Source organism: Dioscorea cayenensis, unplaced genomic scaffold, assembly GCF_009730915.1.
Source record: "Dioscorea cayenensis subsp. rotundata cultivar TDr96_F1 unplaced genomic scaffold, TDr96_F1_v2_PseudoChromosome.rev07_lg8_w22 25.fasta BLBR01000991.1, whole genome shotgun sequence".
Lineage (NCBI taxonomy): Eukaryota > Viridiplantae > Streptophyta > Magnoliopsida > Dioscoreales > Dioscoreaceae > Dioscorea > Dioscorea cayenensis.
Genome location: NW_024087382.1, coordinates 4,552 through 14,763, shown reverse-complemented (window position 1 = coordinate 14,763; position 10,212 = coordinate 4,552). Strand labels below are relative to the sequence as shown.

The 10,212-nt window shown below is 44.1% G+C and overlaps 1 non-coding gene across 1 annotated transcript; it reads right to left on the bottom strand.

Moving 5' to 3' along the window:
* Window positions 1-302: 302 nt before the first annotated feature.
* Window positions 303-409, bottom strand: LOC120255421. Its single transcript, XR_005535007.1, has one exon. It is a non-coding gene; the product is annotated as a small nucleolar RNA R71 (small nucleolar RNA).
* Window positions 410-10,212: the final 9,803 nt, after the last annotated feature.

Below are 10,212 nucleotides of genomic sequence, written 5' to 3'. Positions count from 1 at the left end.
CGGTAGCTGCCCAAAATTTTGAGTTAAAGCTGGGTTTTATTCAGATGGTTCAACAGTCTGCACAGTTCAATGGGTTAGCCGATGAAGACCCAAATAGTCATATTGAGAACTTCCTCAAAGTTTGTGATATGTTGAAGATCAATGGAGTCTCGGATGATGCAATCCGATTGAGAGCATTCCCTTTTTCATTGAAGGGAAGAGCCAAGCAATGGCTTCATTCATTGCCACAAGCTTCTATCACAACGTGGGACGAGATGGTTGAGGCTTTCCTAACAAGGTATTTTCCTCCGGGGAAATCGGCAAAGCTTCGCAATGAAATATCTTCGTTTGTTCAGATAGAGCTTGAATCCTTATTTGAAACTTGGGAGCGTTTCAAAGACCTTTTGCGGAAGTGTCCACAACATGGGTTCCGCGATTGGATGGTTATTCAATCATTTTACAATGGGTTGAACTCGAGTACCAAGCAACTCCTTGATGCCGCCGCGGGAGGGACAATGGGAAACAAAACTCCGGAGCAAGCACGACAACTAATTGAGGGAATGGGATTGAATAGCTACCAATGGAATGCAAGAGAAAAGAAGAAGATGGCCGGGCTCCATGAGATTGATGCGGTTACATCTTTAGCAGCCCAAGTCGAGGCACTAAGCAAGAAGTTGGATACTTTGACTTCATCGAAGGTAGCCGCAATCACAAGTTGTGATGGTTGTGGGTGTGCACACATGCCATCCTATTGTCCTATCTCAATTACCACTTCAGCTCCAATTGAACAAGTTGATTTTGTGGGTAATTCGTGAAGAGTACAAGGGAACCCCTACGGCAATACTTACAACCAAAGGGTGGAGAAGCCACCCAAATCTCTCATGGGAAATCAAGGGCAGCAAAAGGCCAGCTGCTCCACTGGATTTCAGCAAACACCTTCGATTCGGAAAGAGTTTGAGAATTGGAAAGGGTTTTTGTCGAAGTTTATTCAATCAACCGACACAAGGTTCCAAAACATAGAGGCAACACTCCGTAATCACACCGCTTCTTTACATAATTTGGAGAATCAAGTTGGGCAAATAGCAAAAATCATTAGCGGAGAGACCTATTGGAAGCTTGCCGAGGTAACACGAGACAAACCCAAGAGAGCAAGTGAAAGCGATCACCTTGAGAAGTGGTCGAGGGGCTCCAAGAAAAGGTTCTTCTCGAGAATAATTCTGAAATTCTTCAAGCCAAAACCCCCACTGGGAAGGCTGCTGATAATCCACAAGAAACGACCAAGGGATAGGGTGCAAGACAAGGAAAAGGGGCCAGCTGTGCCTTCCCCTTCATTTTCTCCAAGAATTCCCTATCTGGCGTGTTTGAAGAAAGACCAAGTTGATGAGCAAAACATGAAATTTCTTGATTTATTCAAACAACTACACATAAACATTCCGTTTGTAGAGGCATTGTCTCAAATGCCTCATTATGCAAAGTTCTTGAAGGACCTCTTAACCAACAAGAGGAAGATGGAGGAAAGTGTGGGTCTGTGGTATTAGAAGGTAATTGTTCGGCAATGCTTGGAAAAAAACTTGCCAAACAAAATGAAAAGATCAGGGGTGTTTCATCATACCATGTGCAATCGGAGGTTTGGGGAAGAAAAAAAGCTTTGGCCGATTCGGGAGCTAGTATTAATGTTATGCCATACACATTATTTCGGAAATTAGGTTTGGGAGAGCCACGTCTGACCCGCATGACTTTGCAGCTGGCCGATCGTTCCGTTCGTCATCCTAGAGATATAATCGAAGATGTTTTAGTGAAGGTTGACAAGTATATTTTTCCTACAGATTTTGTTGTGTTAGATGTTGATGAAGATGCAGAGGTGCCATTAATTCTGGGGAGACCGTTCCTACGCACATCCAAGGCACTCATCGACATGGATGGAGGCGAGATGATGTTGCGTATTGGAGAGGAAAAGATCACATATCACCTTGCTGAAGCAATGAAGCACTCTCTTGACTTTGATGATATTTGTTATTTTATTGATGTCAATGATGAGATTTCTAGTGAATACTTGCAGGAATTGTTGCATCCGGATCCGTATGAGGAATGGCGGACATGGAAGGCGCAATTAAAAAAATTTATGCGGAACAAGTCCTCAAGGAGCAACCACAAGGAGGATTCATGGAGCGGATTTTTAGCCGAGTCAAGAGGTCGAGACATCGTCGCGGAAGCACTCCCACACAATAGGAGACAAGCACACACAGGGAGAGCGCGACATTCCCTCATTCGGTAACTTGGTTAAGAGCTTTTCCTTGAATATGCGAAATTCGTCCATCATGTGTGCGAGGTTGCTAAGAAGGAGGTTTTTCCATCTTTATGAGCCACCATGACGTAAGGATAGGTATGTCAAGCTTAGTGACGTTAAACAAGCACTTCTTGGGAGGCAACCCAAGTTTTTAGTTGGTTTTTAGACTTGAAATTTAATTCTACGATAATAATTTCATGAGTGTGTGCCTTGATCAATTTTTGTTGTTTCTTTGGTGTTTTCATGAAATTTTTTTCGGTGATATGCATTATTTTTTTCATGTGTATGACATGGTTTAGGGTGTTTCCAATGTTAAATGTTGAAAAAGTTGGTGTCAATTTGGAGTTTTAGGCCCTTAGTGGGTAGTCTGCGAAGTCGCACGCAGCGGCAGCGTGGGAATTTCCCAGCGGTGCGTGTATAGTACCCATGCCGGGGAGTGGCAAATCCACACCCCCATGTGCCTATAAGAATGTGAAGGGGCACTATTCATCATCTTCCATTTTTAAAGAACCCTTTCATCTTCCACTTTTTCACTCCTATAAAACTCAAGTTCTGATCTCTAAAACCATTTGTTTTCAATTCCTTGGGGGATTAGGAGTGATTTGCCGGAGTTTGCACTGATTTTTCTTCTCCAATTTGCTCCGGTAAGCTCTCACTTTCTCCAACCCTATTCCATGTTCTTCAAGGTCATTTTCATGGAATTTTCATGGTATTTGTGTGCTATTTTTCATAGGAAATCATGTTAGACACCTAATGAATGCTTAAGAATGATGTATTTGAGGCGTAGGAGCCCAACTCCGGTGAAATCGCCGGAGTCAGGCGCATGCTGCCGCTGCCTTTGCACGCGTGCCCAGCGTGGGGCTGGCCGCTGCCCATGAGCCCAGCGGCCGCCTGGCCGAGGCAGTGCAGCGCCCACGCGGGCGCGTGGCCTGCCCACGCGCCCGCGTGTGCTGGACATAGGCCAAGTGGCCCTGTTTTTCCTCCGGCTCGCTGCCCTCGCGCAGTGCCACTGTTTACTCTGTATACATCTTTCGAGCCCGATGTTTTTACACTTTTCTTCGCGAGATATGGCACAGCGGACCAAGAGATTGGCTCGAAACGTCCCTCGCCATGACGGGAGGGCCGACTCCACCACCAGCGGTGGAATTCCACGACCCGTTCATCGCAGCGGTTCGAGCGTCTCGAATCTCAAGATTTGGGCGATCCGCGATTTATTGGTGGGGCGCACTAGAGGATATTGGTCTTCTTGAAGAGGTCGAGAGAGCTAGTTAGTGTGGGAGGTTGGGGACCGATTGCTTGCTATTCGAGGGAGCCCGTCGGGAGCGAGATACCATCTTGGAGGTTCTTGCCTCGTTTTCCTTCGATCGTGATGCAGTTGATACCAGTTTTGACATGGAGGATGCCATTTGTTTCCGAGCCTTTGGTCAACCGCATGGGATGTCTTTGACCCAGTTCTCGATATATCTTAGGTTATCTGATCGAGGACTATCTTGATACTACTCGAGTACACTCGGCTCCTCACCGATTACCATCATGATCTCACTCCGGGCGGGTTTTCCATGATTTATCGCGGCCGTCGATATTCTCGCGAGCGGTCGAAGGCCTCTCGCCTCACTCGACCGGCGCACAGGTACATTCACGCAGTTCTCGGCCCGGTCGATGGCAGTCGGGGAGATAGTCTTGGTTCACTTGCGGAGACGGATCTTTTGTACCTCCACTCCATGGTCCATGGAGTCCCTCTCCACCTAGGATATGTGGTCGCCGATTACTTTTGCCATCAGAGTGAGTACCTGCGGTTGGGAGCATTGTTTGCGGACCCTACATCACTCGTCTTATGTTCAAGATGGGTTTGATCCGCTCGGTCAGGGGCGAGGAGAGGGTCAGTAGCCCAGTACCATTGGGTTTGGTTACTCTCCGTTTGATGGGCATTGTGAGATGTACGAGGGCTCGGTGGATGCGCACTAGTGGAGTCGTCATCCGAGGGGACGACGAGGAGCTGCTTGAGGGCACGGAGGCACCATCTGCGGTCGAGCCCCGGGATCACAGGGCGGCAGAGCGGCATCCAGCGATCCAAAGTCATCTTCCTCTCGAGTACACGAGCGCCTGGATCGACTCGAGGCTACCGTTGCTACCATCTTGGATAACCAGGTGCAGATTCTGGAGCGACTTGATCGTATTCAGCAGACTCTCAATGAGGAGGTCTCATCCGCCTACGTACCCGGCGTCAGCGCCCGGCACCGGCACTGACTCCGGATCTCGGGCGCTTAGGCGTCACACTCATGAGACTTTTTATTTTTTTGCATTTTATGTTTTTATGTGTTTCATCTTTTAGTTTGTGGACTTTTTGTGCTCGGAAAGGTTTCACCTTACGAGAGTTATCTTTATACTTTCAGTTTTTGTTATTTGTTTGCATTCAGTATTTCCTTTTTCTATTTTGTTGAGATTTCTTGAACCCCTTGTATTCCGTGCGGTTGGCCTTGAGAGTGATGTTGTTGATGTTTTTAGTCATAGACACGATCATGTGCCTTTATTCCATAGTCGTGTGAGCTTCACAGCTGTTACTAGCGTCCCTTGAGATAGACTTCACCAAATGTCCATGAGGAATTCAGGGGAGTATTGTTTTAATTGCATTCCCGCACACATGTTGCTTTCATTGATGCTATCTTTATTGTGCTTACATGTGTACATTGAGGGCAATCTACATCTTAATTGTGGGGGAGGGTTCACTTTATACATGACTTATACTTGTGTTTTCATGAACGTGCTCTTGTTGCCAATGAAGGTTCACCTTAGGGTTAAGAGTTTAATTCTTAGTTTTTGGAGGTTGTGAACATTAGATTTTATCATGCTCTAGTTTTCATCCAATTTTCTTGAATATCTTTTTGTCCGTTTGCTCTTTGCGCACTTTTCTCACTCATTAGACCTATGAATACTCTAGTTCATTATGTTTTGGGACTTTAGTGTGCTAGTTTTTATGATCGAGAAAAAAATTGAAATAATTTTTGGAAATTGTTTGTTGCTTGTACATAGGGGGTGGAAAGAGCTACCACTCATGATGTATGTAGCTACTCTCATAAGTCGGATACTTGTTATGCCCTAATGAGAGAAAAGAGCTATCTCATGGGATGTGTGAAAGCTATCACCCTTAGTAGAAAGAGCTACCACCTCGAAAGTGTGAAAGCCACTCGGGAGGCATCTTGGGAAAGGGCTACCTTAGAGGATTGTGTGAAGCTACTACCTTTTCTTTTTGTTCATAAATAAGTCCCGTTTTAATAAAAACTTAGTAGTGGACATAGTGTTGAAATGAGTTGAGTTTTTCACACACACACGCATTCGGATTTTATCACATTCATTTTTGATTGGATTGTTTGCTAGAGCATTGATTGTTTTTGTCTAGTGTTTTTATTTTTCTCCATAATTTTTAGAATTTCATTCTTGTACCCTCTTGGTGAACCTAAGGCCAAGCACTTCTCTTTTCTTTCCATGAGTTTAATGTTTAATTTTTGCTTGAGGGGCAAGCAAAGGCTTAAGTGTGGGGGAGTTTGATAAGTGCTTGAGTGAACATGTTTTTTTATGCATGTTTTACATAGATTGAGCATCATATTTTATACGGTTTATGTCTCATTTTCGTGTATTGGGTGTTCTTTTATGCATATAGGTTGTGAAGGCATTGGGAATTCAAAAGGGAGCGAAGATAGGCTATCATGGCATAATATTGGGAGTTCTTGTACAAATCAAGTTGGAAGACACAAGAGGAGTTCGTGTATGAGGAGATGTGTGCCAACTTCCATAGTTTTGCAAGCCAAGTTATTAATGGAAGGGCACAAAAGGCAGCCATGTCTCCACATTCCTCCTCTTTGTAAAGATTTCAAGACCTTTCAAGACGCATTGATGAATGAAAATCCGTATAGCCTACCATATGATCGTGTGCCCGATCGTATGGCCTTAAGAGGAGAATGTTTATCATCGCGCTTGTGGAAATCACTGTAGCAAAAGCACTATAGCAGAATTAGTGTTCACGCGACGGCGGAGATTCCAGCGCCCGCGTGAAATTCTGCGAGCCCGCGCAGCGTGGAAAAATCCACATGGGCGGCGTGGGGGGCACGTGGCGAGGCGATGTGAGGCTATAAATACACCTTTTGGCCGATTCTAAAGGGACTTTTTGCGAAGCTTTGAGCATAGACATTGAGAGAGAGGCGGCTAGGGTTTGAGGAGAAGGTCTTCGCCGAATGAGAGGGAGTTCTTCACCAACTTTGATAGGTTCCTTTGACATCATAGCATTTTGGGGAGCCATTGGCGACCTAGCTTCGGAAAGGAACCCTTCAAGACGTAGACCTACCAATCAAGGCCAATGATAAGTGTCTAAATGTAGGTGCTTTCATATAATTATCGTATTCACTTTGCATGTATTTTGTGAGGTTTGATGCCCATTTTATGCTTAATCATCTTCTATTTGCTTTGTAGAGCATAAGGAAGCCATGGAGAACAAGAAGATATCATTTGGGCAAAAAAGAGAAGGAAAGCAGAATTTCATACTACCCAAAGTATGAGGGGCCGTATGCATTGTAGCAGCGGATTGTTTTGGAGTGTCTGCCCAAATTTCCATACTACCCAGTATGGGGGCCGTATGCACCCCGTATGGATCGCGAATCTAGGGTTTTTAGGTGCCATACGACCCTCATACGACCCCCATACGACCCGTATGCCTCGGGGGGGGTATAAATACCAACTTTAGGGCAGATATTGGGGACTTTTTCAGCTAGGCTTTTTTGAGACTTTTTGCTGGCCGACTTTTGGGGGGATCATTTGGGAGATCTTGGGCGACCTTGGGGAGGAGAAAGAGGGCTAGAAAGCTAGAAGATCATTGAAGCCCAAGGTCCAAGGCTCTCAAGGCAAGAAGGCAACATCATTCAAAAGGGGAGATCGATCACGACTTGAAGGAAGGAGAACCGCGGCTAGAGAAAGCGTCATTCGGCATTCCTTTGGTAGGGGAAGCATCATTCGGCATATTCTTGCCTCAACCTTCACCATTTCATCTAGGGAGTGTCATACTATGTCTTTGTTTCATGTTTTGCTTGATTGTATGCTTTGTTGTGAGATGATGACACACTAGACCCCCAAGGCCACCGGGTGTTGGTGAACCTTGGGGGGTTTTATCATGTATTTTGGATGATTACTTGTTAATTCTATGCTTGGGTATGTTTGAGATGTAATCCATTGTTTTTCATGCTAAGTGTTACACCAAGGAGAAATCCGTAGCTCTTTTATGAATGATGCATGTAGATGTGACTTGCTCGCATGTATTAGGTCATGAATCGATTAGAAGGGGATACTTGTATCATCACGCGAGAAATCGGGTGTTTGGTAGCCCTCCATGTAGGGTTTAATCCGAAGAAGAGTAGGTTTATTCCTAAGCGAGATTTCCTTGTACTTAATGCAATCGTAGGGAATATAGATTTTGGGAAGAAATTCCTATCTATGTTCGTATGGGATTAGGGTTCAATCGCCGAGAAATTGGGGGTTGTTCTAATCTTGGAATCTCATGGTCCAATTTTACCCTTGCATCTTTTAAATCATCATCCATGTTGCATGATAACCCCTCAAGGGATCCACATCCATAGGCCTTTGCACTTCATTGATTTCTCTTGCTTGCTTATTGCTTGTTCTCTCTAATTTGCTAGCATAATCTTGTGTTTAGTTTTATTTGTATTTAGTAGAGTAAAAATCCATCACTTGAGATCTTAGGCTAGATAATAGCTCGAGAAGGAGTAATAGGAGATCCTTAGCCCGTGGAATACGATCCTCGTGTCTTTGCACGAGGTATTACTAGCGATCCCGTACACTTGCGGGAAAGCAATCAAGTTTTTGGCGCCGTTGCCGGGGATTTTTAAGGAATTCTAGGAAAATTTTAGATTTTTACTCTAGCCATTTATCTTTTCTTTTGTAAACATTTGTCTTTCTATGTTTCTTTTACACCTTTTGTCCATATTTATTTATTTTTTTCTTCTTTAATTGTTTTTCTTTGTTAGCTTATTGATTTTAGTTTTACATGTTGACACAGGGGCCATGGATTCTCAACAATGGGTTTACCCTCACCAAGGATTGCTACGAGAACCCACTTTCTCAAAAAAACCGTGGCATTACCAACCTCCGATCGACAAGCAACTTAATCATTGGGGATTCAATACACAAGATGTTTTTTTGCAAGTTTTCATGAGGTATGCGGATGCCGAACTTGAAGCTAGGAATGCCAAAAAAATTTTTAATGCTCAACAATCTCTTCAAAGTGTGGAAAAACAAGATGGGAGAGTATTCCAAAGAATCAGTCAAATTGCCACCATCTATAGAAGCCCGAATTGAAAAATGGCACAAGAGATGAAGAGAAAAATCAATGAGATTGTGGTGGATGCTCATATTGAGGTGTTGGAGGTGGAAGAAGCAAATGATGTAGCATCAATACCTTCTGAGCAAATGGTAGAGGTTTCACCTCAATGTGAAATGAAAGAAGAAAAGGGGGAGGATGGCATCATGGTCATGAAAACATGTAAGGAAGTAGAAGAAACTCAATCGACCACATGTGAAGATGCTACTTGCCTTAACATTGATTTTTTTCCATCCATCCATCAATTTTAGTCAAGTACAAAAACAAAAATTCCGTGAATTGTATTTGAAGATGTGGGAAGGAAACCAATGTCATCCTTGAACCCACCAATGCTCGGGCTTGGACAATTCCCAAACAAAACTTTTTCCTTGGCGGCCCAAGCAAATGTTATGGGCACTTGAAGTTCATCACACCATGGTTGAGAAAAAAATTGCGGATAGGATGTTAAAGCCACCAATTGACCCACCTATGCAAAGCTTCTCGAGTTCTCGACCAAACTTGTTCCCTTGGAAGCCTAAGCAACTCTTTTTGATGATCCAAGGCAACTTTCCAAGATTCGAGGAAGAAAATGTGGGTAGGAGGTTGAGGCCATCCAATGACCCACCCATGCCGAGCTTAAACAACTCTCGACCAAAGCTTTTTCCTTGGAGGCCCAAGCAACTTTGTGGTGGGGTACTCAAAGGAATTCTTGTCGGGACCAAAGAAGAAGCGGGGAGGAGGTTCAAACCATCTAAGGATCCGCCCAAGTTTAAATTGCACAATTCCCGGCCCAAGCTTTTTTCATGGAGGCCAAAAGGGAACTCATGCTTGGCCTTCAATTTAACACCATCCCGGAAGGTATGTTTCATATTTCTTGGTAGTTCTTATGCAACTTCTAGCCGGGATGAACACACCATTTTCAAGCCTCCTTAGGTAAGAAAAAGGTACGTCAGGCTCGTGACATTAAACAAGCGCTTCTTGGGAGGCAACCCAAGTGTTCGGTGGTCTTTGCTTGCATTTTTCGTATTTTAGTTCCTAGTTCATTTCAAATTTTCATATTTCTTAGTCTTGTTTTACTTTTGAATAAGTTCATGCTCGCACACTTGGCGTAGCGCTCTCATCGTTTAAATTGTGGTATGTTTGAGCAACTTCTTGAGAAACTCATATTTAGGTGTTAATTCATGCACTAGATTGTCGTTTTATTCAATTCACTTATTTTTGGAGGACTCTTTGAGCTTGCTATATCAATTTTTTCATCATTTGTGGCAGGTTTTCGAAGTTTTTATTGATTCTAATGGGTATACGGCCTTACTGGGCCGTATGGTAGCCATCTGAGACGAGCATAGAGGCTCTGTGCTGTAGCAGACGTCTCATCGCCCCCCATACAGGGGCCTCCTACGGGCAGATCCTCTCGGCCGAGAGGGCCCATTTGTCATCGGCCCCTATGGGGTCGTATGGGGTCGGGTTCCCTCCTTTTTATAACCCTCTCTCTCTCTCTTTCTTCCATTCTTCTCTTTTTCTCTCTTTTTCCACCGATTTTTCTCTCTTCTTTCTCACTCAATTCTTGGCCAAATCTCTTCATTTT